The sequence below is a fragment of the Bubalus kerabau genome, chromosome 6, assembly GCF_029407905.1.
Source record: "Bubalus kerabau isolate K-KA32 ecotype Philippines breed swamp buffalo chromosome 6, PCC_UOA_SB_1v2, whole genome shotgun sequence".
Lineage (NCBI taxonomy): Eukaryota > Metazoa > Chordata > Mammalia > Artiodactyla > Bovidae > Bubalus > Bubalus kerabau.
In genome coordinates, this window is record NC_073629.1 from 10,542,757 (window position 1) to 10,557,338 (window position 14,582).

Sequence of the window (14,582 nt, forward strand, 5' to 3'; positions counted from 1 at the left end):
TATTTTGAGAAGAACTGTTCATTAAAAGACATCATTAAACGAGTGAACAGGCAAGCCACAGAGTGGCAAGATATTTTAAATACATATTGCTGACAAAGGACTGGTATCCAGAGTGCAAGGATTTCTACAATTCAACATGAAAAAGACAGGCAACCCTCTAGAAAAATGGACAATATTTTGGACAGCTACTTTACAAACACAGATATCCAAGCTTTCAATAAACACAGGATAAGGAACTTGACTTCATAAATCACGGTGGGAGTGCAAACCTGCACAGCAATAAGATTCCACTGCATCCCCCATAAGAATGGCAAAAGCTATGGATGACCAAGCGCTGGCGAGGGTGTGGAGCAACTAGAACTCATGTGCCCCTCCAGAGGGAATATAAATGGGTACAGCCACTTTGGAAAACTGCGGCAGGATCTAATCAACCTGGACACATGGATCCCGAGGGCCCAGTGTTTTCATTCTGAGGTATCTGCACACGCATGGGCATCACAAGACAGGTGCAGCAATGTTCATAGTGGCGTCACTTGTAACAGATGAAAACTGGAAACCACTGGTCTCTCAGCACAGAAGGAGACTGTCCCCTTGGCCCCCATGTCCTTTGAGAACTGAACATGTGAATTTAAGGCGAAGCGTGGAGAGCTGGGTAAAATGCCAGGAAGCATTTTCTGACAGTGAGTTCTTCCTGGAAGACTTTAGGTGAGAATTTTCAGTCTGAAAAGAGTTTGCTGTGCTGACTGCTGAAGGAGCTTCCCAGGTGGCGCTCAGTGGTATAAAACCTGCTTGCCAATGCAGGAGATGTAAGAGATTTGGGTTTGATCCCTGTGTCGGGAAGATTCCCTGCAGAAGGGCATGGCAACCCACTCCAGTATTCTTGCCTGGAGAATCCCATGGACAGAGGAGCCTGGCGTGCTACAGTCCATAGGGTCATGAAGAGTTGGACAGGACTGCAGCGACTTAGTACATACGCACTGCTGAAGGTGGGAATGGAAAGGGTGAACTTTCTGTTTTCTCCCCAAGAATCTCTGATTCAGTAGAAATGGGCAACCGATCCGGCACTGCCAGGAAGTTCTTTTGAGTCTCGGTTGATTGGGAGGGAGTTAAAAGGAGTGAGGAAGTAAAGTAGGAATTGAATACCTTGTTGGCTCAGCTCAAGATGTTAACATTTATGCATTTTCCTCTATTTGTTCTCTTTCCAACACATCTCTCGACTTGAGTCATCTTTAACTTTATTCAGCTGCAGGTGTAGAGGGTAATGTGACACCTCTGCAGGGCTGCAGCTAAGATAGGAGATGGGGCAACCACAGATGGTCTAGCTTGCACGCACTGAACGTGCTTTGCAGGCAGAACCCATGAAGCCTTGGCCCCTGGCTGCTTCTACCTTCCCTGGGTTCAGGTGGCCTGACCGTGTGAAGCCTCCCCCACTTCTCACCCTACCCTTGCAGAGTGAGGTTTTGTTGCACCTTCAAAGGTGTTAATGACATTGGCTCTCTGAGCTTAACTGGCTGCACACTGCTTCTTGGGGGTGAAGATCACCAGAGGCAAGCAGGGCTGCTCCCAAGTTATGATTCTTCCAGGGCCCAGACTGAATGGAATCAAGATTGGGATGGGTTGCGGGGGTGGGGGATCAAAACCCACAATACTCTAAGGGAAATGAGGGGCTAAGAGGAGGTGGGTGGATAACAGAGAGGGGATTCTCAGCCAGCAAGGGCTTGAAGCCCAGGGGTCCTCATTCCTCAGGGTCAGCTCACAGGGGAGCGGTGGTGATGGACAATGGCTTCTGGGGAATGGGAAGATTCAGTCCCACTCCTAGCAGGGAAGAGAGGAGAGTAGGGTAGGCAACTGGGGTTAGGGGGCAGCTCTGGGCATGTAGATGCCATGGTGGGCCCCAGAGCCACCCACCTGGTCTTAAATCCTTGCTCTGGATACTAATCTGCTGAGAGCTTGGTGAAGTTTTTAACCTTTCTGCACTGCAGAGTCCTTAACTCTAAAGTGGGATAAATGATTACTCCTGCATTGTAGGGGCGTTAGGAAGGGTAAATGAGATAACACTGTGAGAAATGCTTAGACAATGCTTCTAACAGCCCTCTCTGCAATGGTGGTGATGTTCTCTGGGCTGTTCAGCCAGCTGTTACCAGCTACATGTAGCTACTTGTGGTTGGCTAGTGAGACTGAGGAACTGACATTTTCATTGTTTTAAACTTTTGTTGTTGTTCTGTTGCTAAGTCTGCCTGACTTTTTGCAGCCTCCTGGACTGCAGCTCGCCAGGCTTCCCTGTCCTTCACTAACTCCCGGAGTTTGCGCGAACTCATGCTCACTGAGTCGCCGATGCCATCCAACCATCTCATCCTCTGTGGCCCCTTCTCCTCCTGCGTTCAGTCTTTCTCAGAATCAGGATCTTTTCCAATGAATTGGCATTTTGCATTAGGTGGTCAAAGTATTGGAGCTTCAGCTTCAGCATCAGTCCTTCCAGTGAATATTCAGGGTTGATTTCCTTTAATACAGACTGGTTTGATCTCCTTGTTTGTTCAGGGACTCTCAAGAGTCTTCTCCAGTACCACAATACAAATTAAATAACTAGATGTGGCTAGTGGCTGCCTTGTTGAATATTGCAGGCTTAGAATAAGGCCTGGCAAGTGCTTGATGATCAGCTGCTGTGTAAGGAAGAGTAAAAGCCTTGAGCCCCTAGAGCCTTCCTCTCAACCTTAGCTTGTACTGGTAAATCCCAGAGAGGTGAAGCAATTTGTGCCAAGGTACTCAGCCATGAAGCCTGCTGGGACTGGAGGCCCAAGGAAAGACTTGACATTTCAGAGTTAATGGCAATCCACTCCAGCACTCTTGCCTGGAAAATCCCATGGACGGAGCAGCCTGATAGGCTACAGTCCATGGGGTCCCAAAGAGTCAGACACGACTGAGTGACTTCACTTTCACTTTAGAAAGAGGGCAGGAGCTGTAAAGACCAGGAGTCCAGTGAAGATGGAGCTGGACAGGGAATGAGACTCTGGGCCTGGCCTGCGGAGGGCAGACAACATGGAGGCATCTGATCACCATCCTCTTTCCCTTTCCTCCTAGAGACTTGGAGAACGAGCTTGGACGGGCCAATGGGAAACTTTGTATCAGGCCTGCAGCGACCCCTTGTGGTTACATAGACAACTGCCCTAACGAGAGCATCTTGATTAATCTCGAAAGATCATTCTCTATTTACCCAACCATCCAGGAAGCTTTATTTTTTATTTTTTAGGTCTTGCTCAATGCCCTGTATATCCCTGCCTTCAGGAGGTCAGGAGGAGACAGGCATATACTCAATATAGTCTTTGTGTTTTTTAAAGCATTTTTTCATGCCTCCATTATCCTATTTTCATCACTTTGTTTTATTGTCTTTTTCTAATTCCAATTTTTGATCTCCCTAAAGCCAAGAGCCAAGTCTAATTTATTTTTGTGTCTCCAGGCCTAGCATAGTAAGATCTTCAAGATACAGCAAAGTATAATTTTTAGAAGTTCTGGAGTCAAAGAGTTGGGTTCTAATTCTGGTTCTGCTGCTTACTAAGTGGAAGATGGGGGTGGGAGGGGTGGCTTAATCTCAGATTTTAAATCTCTAACAAGGTGATAATGACATTGATTTCTAATATTGTGGAGAGGATTATGCTTTTGCTCACACAATATCTTGTACACTCATCTCTCCACCTGAAACTGGGGTCTACAGTTACATCTTCGATTCCTGGGTCAGGATGATCCCCTGGAGAAGGAAATAGCAACCCACTCAGTATTCTTGCCTGGGAAATCCCACGGACAGAGGAGCCTGGCAGGCTACAGTCCATGGGGTCACACAGAGTTGAACACAACTGAGTGACTAACACTTGCCCTTGGCTTCAAGGAAGCTCTTTCCTGACCAGGCTTTGGGGCACGTACATGTCTCAGCTTCAGGGTACATACGTGTCTCAGCATTTATCTGGCATTGTAATCACCTCGTGTATGCATTCCCCGCAAAGGACTGCAAGCCCTCAGAGGTTACAGGCCACATTTGTCTTCTGTGCTGTGCATTCAGTGCCTGGTTCAACACATCTGTGTGGGATGGAGGCTGAGATACACCAGAGGCCCCCCTCCTCTGGGTCCTACTAATGTCCAGTAGCAACCATCAGGAGGCTGCTGAATTGTCACCCGATTTGACCTTCTTCAGGTCCTCTCACCCCACCCCTCGATTCTCTTACTCTTAAATAAGTGGGTCTTAAGGTAAGAGTTTCCTACCTTGCATGGCTTTGTTTATTTGCTTGTTTCTGAGGGTTTTGTTTTGTTTTGTTTGTTTTGGCCACACCACATGATATGTAGTATCTTAGTTCTCCAAAGCAGGGATCAAACCTGCCCCCTGCAGTGGAAATGCAGAGTCTTAACCATTCCCTGATAGCTCAGTTGATAAAGAATCCACCTGCAATGCAAGAGACCCCGGTTCAATTCCTGGATTGGAAAGATCCCCTGGAGAAGGGAAAGGCTACCTACCCCTGTATTCTGGCCTGGAGAATTCCATGGACTGTACAGTCTATGGGGTCGCAAAGAGTTGGACACGACAGAACGACTGTCACTTTCTCACTTCCTCAACTGCTAGACCGCCAGGGAAGTCTGAGATTTCCCTACCTAATGTGCTTGGTTGTCTCTGAGTTAGCCTAGTATCCAAATAACTCAGCAGCTCTATTCCTTCCTTTCTGGCAATGAGAGATCATTCATTTCTTTGAAGGGGGGGGTCCCATTTAATCTATGTTTCTTTGAATCACAACTCCACCCCACCTCAGTTTCCTCACTTTTGATTGTATACATACTCATTACATTCTCCCTTGCATTTTTTTCCCCCTAAATAATATGTTAACTTTTTTTCAGTTGTGCTTCAGATAGGGCAGCCTAGAAGCCCATGGTCACCAAAAACAGCCTTAGAAATTAGGGAATGGTTTCATAGAAGTGACTGGAAATGGACGGAGACACATTCTTCCCTGGAGACTGAGGAAGAAAAGCATATGCAATTAAAGCAATAAATTGGATTTTTTGAGTGTTTTTTGTTTACCATTGTCAAACATAATCTATTTCATGCATTTCTACAGAATGCATAAAATAGGTCAGATTTCATTTTCTTCAGTTTGCTTATTTTCTCCTCCTGTTCCCTGCATAATGGGAAGACGGTAGACGTGTGTATTTAGAGAAGGTGGGGGTAGAGGATTGGGTGCACTGGACCCTGGAGTTGGACGCCCGTGAGCAAATAAAAACTAAAACGTGGCAACGAAGTATCTGGGAACGAGCACGGGGTTTGAGTCAGACAGACCAGACTTCGGGTTCTGGCTCAGCTGCAGTCACTGTGCGCCTTGGGTTTCACTCTCATTCGTCTCCTGCTGCATTCACCCCCTCCACTCCTCCCTGCACCAATTTCTCTCTCCACTGGGTCCCTTTCATCTGTATGTGGTCGTGCACAAGTACCGTCTCAAACCAAACAAACCTTGCCCCCTGCCTTCCTCATCCCTTTCAGCTTCCATCCATGCTTCTCCTCCCTTTACTGCCAAGTTTTCAGAGGAGTCACCCACACTCCCTGTCTCCTCTTCTGCAATCCCTCCCCAGGTCTCACTCTCGGATGATCTGCCTTCAGCCCTCACTGACCCACTTTTGTCACTCACAATGGCTCCTCTGTGTCCAGCCTCAAAGACCTGCCCCCTGATGGCCTGGCTCCTCAGCAGCGTTTCCAACAGTCGGGCTGCTTCCCTCCTGAAACACTTCTTGACATCCATCACCTCCCCCTCGTCTGATGGTCTCCTACTTCTCTGGCTAATCCTTCTTAGTCTGTTTACTGGACCCGTTTCTTCCTGACACCGAATGTAGGGGTCCTCAGAGCTCAGTCCCGGGATCCCCTCCCTTCCCATCTCTTCTCTGTTTATGCTGTTTCCCTGGCCCCACAGCATTAAATAGTGTAAGGCAACCCCAAATTTATATATCCTGACCTGACCCGACCTCTCTGGTGGACTCTGACCCCGAATATACAACTGCTGGTTCTCCTCCTCCACTGGGGTGGTTCACAAATATTTCGAACTTGGCATATCCAAAAGAAAACCCTTTGTCCCTCTTCTTGCTGGGAACAAATTACCCTTCCACTGTTCCCACCCTTCTCCCCATGTTTTCTCATCTCAGTAAGCACCACCACTCAGAAACTTCAGAGCCATTTCTTACCACTAATCTATCATCTAGTTCTATAGGTTCCTCTCCAAAATATGTCTCAAATCCACCTCATTCTCCCCATCTTTACTGCTACCTATAATGGAGTTCCTGATACCTTTTGCCTCCATCACTGGGAAAGCCTCTTGATCCTTTTCATTATAGGGGACTGGAATGCAAAAGTAGGAAGTCAAGAAACACCTGGGGTAACAGGCAAATTTGGATCTTGGAATATGGAATGAAGCAGGGGAAAGGCTAATAGAGTTTTGCCAAGAGAACACACTGGCAAACACCCTCTTCCAACAACACAAGAGAAGACTCTACACGTGGACATCACCAGATGGTCAACACTGAAATCAGATTGATTATATTCTTTGCAGCCAAAGATGGAGAAGCTGTATACAGTCAGCAAAAACAAGACTGGGAGCTAACTGTGGCTCAGATCACGAGCTCCTTATTGCCAAATTCAGACTTAAATTGAAGAGAGTAGGGAAAACCACTAGACCATTCAGGTATGACCTAAATCAAATTCCTTATGATTATACGGTGGAAGTGAGAAATAGATTTAAGGGACTGGATCTGATAGAGTATCTGATGAACTATGGACGGAGGTTCGAGACATTGTACAGGAGACAGGGATCAAGACCATCCCCATGGAAAAGAAATGCAAAAAAGCAAAATGGCTGTCTGAGGAGGCCTTACAAATAGCTGTGAAAAGAAGAGAAGCAAAAAGCAAAGGAGAAAATGAAAGATAGAAGCATCTGAATGCAGAGTTCCAAAGAATAGCAAGGAGAGATAAGAAACCTTCCTCAGCAATCAATGCAAAGAAATATAGGAAAACAATAGAATGGTAAAGACTAGAGATCTCTTCAAGAAAATTAGAGATACCAAGGGAATATTTCATGCAAAGATGGGCTTGATAAAGGAAAGAAATGGTATGGACCTAATAGAAGAAGAAGAGATTAAGAAGAGGTGGCAAGAATACACAGAACTGTACAAAAAAGATCTTCATGACCCAGATAATCATGATGGTGTGATCACTCACCTAGAGCCAGACATCCTGGAATGTGAAGTCAAGTGGGTCTTAGAAGGCATCACCACGAACAAAGCTAGTGGAGGTGATGGAATTCCAGCTGAGCTATTCCAAATTCTAAAAGATGATGCTGTGAAAATGCAGCACTCAATATGCCAGCAAATTTGGAAAACTCAGCAGTGGCCACAGGACTGGAAAAGGTCAGTTTTCATTCCAATCCCAAAGAAAGGCAATGCCAAAGAATGCTCAAACTACCGCACAATTGCACTCATCTCACATGCTAGTAAAGTAATGCTCAAAATTCTCCAAGCCAGGCTTCAGCAATACATGAACCGTGAACTTCCAGATGTTCAAGCTGGATTTAGAAAAGGCAGAGGAACCAGAGATCAAATTGCCAACATCTGCTGGATCATTGAAAAAGCAAGAGAGTTCCAGAAAAACATCTATTTCTGCTTTATTGACTATGCCAAAGCCTTTGACTGTGTGGGTCACAATAAACTGTGGAAAATTCTGAAAGAGATGGGAATACCAGACCACCTGACCTGCCTCTTAAGAAACCTATATGCAGGTCAGGAAGCAACGGTTAGAACTGGACATGGAACAACAAACTGGTTCCAAATAGGAAAGGAGTACGTCAAGGCTGTATATTGTCACCCTGTTTATTTAACTTCTATGCAGAGTACATCATGAGAAACACTGGACTGGAAGAAGCACAAGCTGGAATCAAGATTGCCAGGAGAAATGTCAATAACCTAGATATGCAGATGACACCACCCTTATGGCAGAAAGAGAAGAGGAACTAAAAAGCTTCTTGATGAAAGTGAAAGAGGAGAGTGAAAAAGTTGGCTTAAAGCTCAACATTCAGAAAATGAAGGTCATGGCATCTGGTCCCATCACTTCATGGGAAATAGATGGGGAAACAGTGTCAGACTTTATTTTTTTGGGCTCCAAAATCACTGCAGATAGTGATTGCAGCCATGAAATTAAAAGACGCTTACTCCTTGGAAGGAAAGTTATGACCAACATAGATAGCATATTCAAAAGCAGAGACATTACTTTGCCAACAAAGGTCCATCTAGTCAAGGCTATGGCTTTTCCAGTGGTCATGTATGGATGTGAGAGTTGGACTGTGAAGAAAGCTGAGCACCGAAGAATTGATGCTTTTGAACTGTGGTATTGGAGAAGACTCTTGAGAGTCCCTTGGACTGCAAGGAGATCCAACCAGTCCATTCTAAAGGAGATCAGTCCTGGGTGTTCATTGGAAGGAATGATGCTAAAGCTGAAACTCCAATACTTTGGCCACCTGATGCCAAGAGTTGACTCAATGGAAAAGACCCTGATGCTGGGAGGGATTGGGGGCAGGAGGAGAAGGGGACGACAGAGGATGAGATGGCTGGATGGCATCACCAACCTGATGGACGAGTTTGGGTGAACTCCGGGAGTTGGTGATGGACAGGGAGGCCTGGCATGCTGCGAATCATGGGGTGGCAAAGAGTCGGACACAACTGAGTGACTGAACTGACTGATAATGGAGTTCCTGATATCTTTTGCCTCCATCACTGGGAAATCCTCTTGATTCTTTTCTGCACCTCTGCTCTTGCCCGCCCATGCATTTCACAGAGAAGAAAGACCTAACATGGAATATAAACAGACCCATCATAACACTCCCTGACTTAAAACTTCCAATGTCTCTCCATTGCACCAGAATGAAACATACCCTGTTTTGTAAAGCCCAGAAAGGGGAGCCCTGTGTCTCTTTCTAGCCTCATGTGAAGCCAGCTGCTTCTCTTCCTTTGCTGTGGATCATCCTTCAGGTCTGTGAACGACCTCAGAGCCTCCCTCCTCACAGCCTTCATCTGCTGCTCCTTTTGCCTCAGAGCCTCTGCCCCCGCCCCCACCTCTTCTTCCCCCCTCCATAGTGTGTAATGATATAAAATTAAGGAAAGTGATAAGGTAAGCAGCATCTGAGTACTCACCACCCAGCTCTATTTAATCTAAAATGCTGTCTTACTTGCTTTAGATTTTTGTCTTTCTTAAAGGAATAAAGTAACACGGAATTAGCTGAAGACATCTCGCCTCTGGACTCCTAATTCTAGTCTCTCTCCTTTCCCAGAAGTAACTTCTGAGTTTGTTGTTTATCATCCCCGCCCCACCCCGCCTTTTTTTTTTTTTTTTTTTTTTTAACTTTCCTTACATGCGTTTGTATCCATCAACAATATTTAGTTTGCAGGTATTGTGGGAGGGTTTTATTGTGGGAAGATTCTGCAACTCACCCAGTTCTTCAGCATGGTTTCTGAGAGGGATCCATACTGAAACAGGTGGTTCTGGCTGTCATTTCTACGAAGGCATAGTATTTCATTGGATACAAATGTCTACGGGGAAGGCGATGGCACCCCACTCCAGGACTCTTGCCTGGAAAATCTCATGGACGGAGGCGCCTGGTAGGCTGCAGTCCATGGGGTTGCGAAGAGTTGCACACGACTGAGAGACTTCACTTTCACTTTTCATTTTCTTGCACTGGAGAAGGAAATGGCAACCCACTCCAGTGTTCTTGCCTGGAGAATCCCAGGGACGGGGGAGCCTGATGGGCTGCCGTCTCTGGGGTCGCACAGAGTCGGACACGACTGAAGCGACTTAGCAGCAGCAACAAATGTCTAACTTGATTTACTCTCCTAATGATCAATTATGGTGCCATTTTCAATTTTTGGCCATTATACACAAGGCTTCAAAGAACATCTGAACACATCTCCTTGTACACATACTTGAGAGTTTCTCTAAGGTAAAACCTTAAAATCGGAATTTCTGAGTAATCTCTGCAACTTTACTAGACAGTGCCGGATTGCTCTTCACAGCGGTTGAACAGTTTCCACTCCCACCGCAGCAGGGACGGTTCCCGAGCTCCTTCTTCTTACTACCGAGCTGCCGAGCTCGGTCAGGCCTCCAGGGGGCGCCGTGCAGCTCCCTGTAATTCGTGTCGGCCGCGCCATAGCTGTTGGACTCCGCTTTTCTCGCTGCTGTTAATAGTTCGTGGTCCGCTGGGCCAGCAGTTGTTGCTGAAGACGGTATCCCAGAGAAGCGTTTAGGGCAAGCTCCAGCCTCTGGGTGGCTGGGAGATGTGGTCTTATTCCTCCTCTTTTCCAAATCTTTTCTAAAATTTGAAAGCAGTACAAAACAAAACCTTCTCCGTCTTGAACTAAAACCAAACAAGAACCTATGTTCCTAAAAGAAAAATCTGTATGCTTAAACAGAGAAGGCAATGGCACCCCACTCCAGTACTCTTGCCTGGAAAATCCCATGGAGGAGCCTGGTAGGCTGCAGTCCATGGGGTCGCTAAGAGTCGGACACAACTGAGCGACTTCACTTTCACTTTTCACTTTCCTGCATTGGAGAAGGAAATGGCAACCCACTCCAGTGTTCTTGCCTGGAGAATCCTAGGGACGGGGGAGCCTGGTGGGCTGCTGTCTATGGGGTCGCACAGAGTCGGACACGACTGAAGCGATTTAGCAGCAGCAGTATGCTTAATATCCAAATATACAATGCTAACATTTTAACCTATATGTTTCCTTCAGATGTTTTCTTTTTAAGACACAAAACATTCCAGTTACACTTGGAATTCTCCTCCTATTCTTTCACCTCTCTGCCTTCCGGAGGCAGTTAAGATCCTGAGTTTGGCGAGTATCCAAATGATAAATTTGCATAACATGTATGTATCCATAAACAATGTATAGTATTATTTATTTTTTTATATACACAAGTGGTATTCTGTACCTAATACTGCTGCAGTTTTATTTCCTATGCACGCATTGTTTCTAAGATATATCTAGCTCATTCAGTATTTATCTATTCTCCTAACAATGTATTTTTTATATTGTTTTCAGCGTTTGTGTATTTAAACAATGCTGCATGCACACTTCAGGAGGCTGAAGATGTTTGTGGTTTATTCATGTTTACTTTTGAGTCCCTACAAGTGTGCCTGGCACATGGAAGTTGCTTGATAAATTTGCATTGAGTTAATGAATAAATGAATAGCCTCACACATGTTTCTAGGTGACCCACATGCAGACTTTGCCTAGAATATACATATAAAAGTGAAAAGGCTGGATTTTCAGGTGAACTCGGCTTGTCACTCTCCAAGGTTTACTATTCTTTGGGTTTCCAGCTGGTGACTGCCAGCCAGGACAGCCCTGGGACCCAGGGTGGTCTGGCGTTTGTAGCCGTCTCCATGCGTCTGAAGATCCTGCATGTTCCTGTGGTGGGAGCTGTCTTTGGTGTCCCTGGCACTGCCACTCCTTGGCACACATCATGCCCTTTACTTACAGGAGAATGTGCCATCTGGTCTGTTTGGCTCCTCTGTATTTGACAAATTGACCACTACTCGGAGAAGAGAAGACAAGTTCAAAGTTAAGCTGATGGGTGTAATGGGAGAGAGGGCTGGGGAGCAGGGTGCAACTGAGGCGGAAGGATGAACTTACAGGGCACCCCTTGGCTTTGGGACGGCAGGGAGGGAAATGCTGGGTGCTGGGCTGAATGCAGCCCCAGGGGTCCCCTCCCCCGTGGGCCTGTGAATCGAGTCAACAGCTCAAGATACGAAATGAGACTCCAGTGATCCGCCAGAGCAGTGGGTGTGCAGGAGCCAGTACCCGCTGCCATCGGGAAGGCCCGCTTTTCTAGCATGTAGGATGACACTTCCCTGAGATCCTTTCCCATTTGGAAAGCACTAAAAAAGCACAACCTGCAAGCCCAGAGGGTGAGCACTCTGACTTAACAGACCTTCTACTTTCTTTTGCAAAGCATTAAAGTCATTAACTTCCAGCAGGCAGGGAAAGGTTCTTACTTAACTCTTCTCTTCTGAAGAGTCTTAAAAATCAGCTGCTGTGAGACCTTGTCTGTCATTGGCGGTGTGAAACCATAGAGCACCGTACAGCTGCCAAGTGGTGGGGCCATTCTGTCACTGTGTAACCTAAGAAGAACCGAACCCAGTGGCGTGTCCTCTGCTCGGAAGCCGTGGTGACTCTGCACTGTGGACCAGGTGTGATCCTTCCCCTTTGCTGGGAGGTTCTGCTGCCCTTTCACTTTCACTGTCTGAGTCTAACCACGTGTTTCCTGCTACCAGAGGAGGTTTCGCCTCATCTCTGCCAAGTGACCCTATACCTTTACCTCTCCCTCACTGTCACCCATTCATCTTGACCATCTCTCTCTCTAAGCCCCCATGTGTGGACTCATTACCTGATACATAACATTTGAATTTTTAATAACATCCAACATTTGTATATCCCTCTACGCTATCTGACCACACCCTCCACATCTCACTGAAGGTTCAACTTCGTGAATTTTGCCAAACACATTCCTCTTATCTCTTTAATCACTAAGTGTTTATACATTGCATCTTTTCTGATTACAGGTCATCATCTTTGCAGGCACACTTAGGGGTGTACCCATCATGTATCCCCCAGTAGATTATGCTGCTGCTGCTGCTGCTGCTGCTAAGTCGCTTCAGTCGTGTCCGACTCTGTGCGACCCCATAGATGGCAGCCCACCAGGCTCCCCCATCCCTGGGATTCTCCAGGCAAGAACACTGGAGTGGGTTGCCATTTCCTTCTCCAATTCATGAAAGTGAAAAGTGAAAGAGAAGTCGCTCAGTCATGTCCAACTCTTCGCGACCCCATGGACTGCAGCCCACCAGGCTCCTCAGTCCGTGGGATTTTCCAGGCAAGAGTCCTGGAGTAGGGTGCCATTGCCTTTTCCCCAGTAGATTATACATTTCCCTAAATTTATTATATTCTTCCCATTCCTGCATCTGTGTGCAGATACCCAGGCGGGTGGGGGCATGCCAATTAACCACTCACCACATGCTTACTGAGCACCCAGGTGCCAGGCATTATGCTGAATGGTATGGGGTTTGGGCATGGTCCTGAGACTCTTGTAGGAAAGAGAGAAATCGAACAACTGAGTGAATCATTATAGGTAAGCAAAGGGCCACAAAGTAGAACAGATGCTCTGGGAATACGTGTGAGTATATGTGGGGGTGGTTGGATGCCATTTCCCAGGAAATGGTGTTAAACTGAGGCCCACAGTGGGGGTAGAAGTTGGGAGCTAGGCAGAGCTGGGGAACGAATCATCTCAGGCAAAGGGAATAGCATGTGCCCAGACTGTCACGCAGACAGCATAAAGCGTCTGGTAACATGCAGAAAAAGGTTAATTCAGCTGGCGTGGGTTGCCCCAACCTTATACATTCCAAAGGTCTTCAGGACTGCCTCTGGATCAGCGCTTGTAAAATGACCTCTGAACTCTTGGAATATCCTGCCTGAAAAGAGTACATCTGTACACGTGAGACCTTGGGCCGGGCCAGAGAGTCTATGCTAACAAAGTGACACGGTGAGTGCCTATTTTTAGACCCTGAGGATTTTGGGGGCCTTCCATATGGATTTGAGCGGCTAAAGTCAGTTATGCAAATGCTGCCTATATGATACTCAAATGACCCCCAACAAACACCCTGGATACCATGGCCCGGGTGAACCACCCTGGTTGGCAGTATTTCTGTGTTGCCGCACATTGCTGCTGGGAGAATGCAGTACTCCACTCGGAGGGCATCACTGGAGCCCCTGCCTGGCTCCTCCTGGACTCTGTCCCGTGTGCCTGTATTCTTTGCAGGCTGTGATGTGTGTCCTTTCACGGCAGTAAACCACAGTGGAGAGGATGACAGCTTTTCTGTGAGTCCCTTTAGCAAATCATCAGAGTGGTCCTGCCTGTGTGCGCGCTAAGTTGCTTCAGTCATGTCTGACTCTTTGTGACCCCATGGGCTGTAGCCCACCAGGCTGCTCTGTTGATGGGATTCTCTAGGCAAGAATAGTGGAGTGGATTACCATGCCCTCCTGCAGGGGATTTTCCCCACCCAGGGACCAAACCAGAGTCTCTTATGTCTCCTGCATTGGCAGGTGGGTTCTTCACACCAAGGAAGACCAAGAGTGGTCTTAGGACATCCCCCACCCCCCCAATACAGGTAGAACAGAGAGAACAAGGGCTATAGGGGAGGGGAATGATAGAGGTGAGGAAGGAGATGGAGAAAGGGACTGGATTTTTCAGAGTCTTCTAGGTCAAGCCTAAGGTCAAGAATGACATGGTTCTGCCTGTGGGATTGATTCCAGCGTGGTTACTTTATTTCAGTTCCATGGCCCTAGGTTGCATCCAGCCCTAGATATCACCAAATGTACCTACAGAAAACATGTCAATCAGTGAATTTGCAAGGCGTGGGGTTGGGGGACCCCAGGGGCACATAAAACCTATTGGAGACAAGCAGTGTCACCTGTCCGGATGGCTGCACCCACTATTTCTCATATGGCCCGCCCTGGGTTTGAAGCAG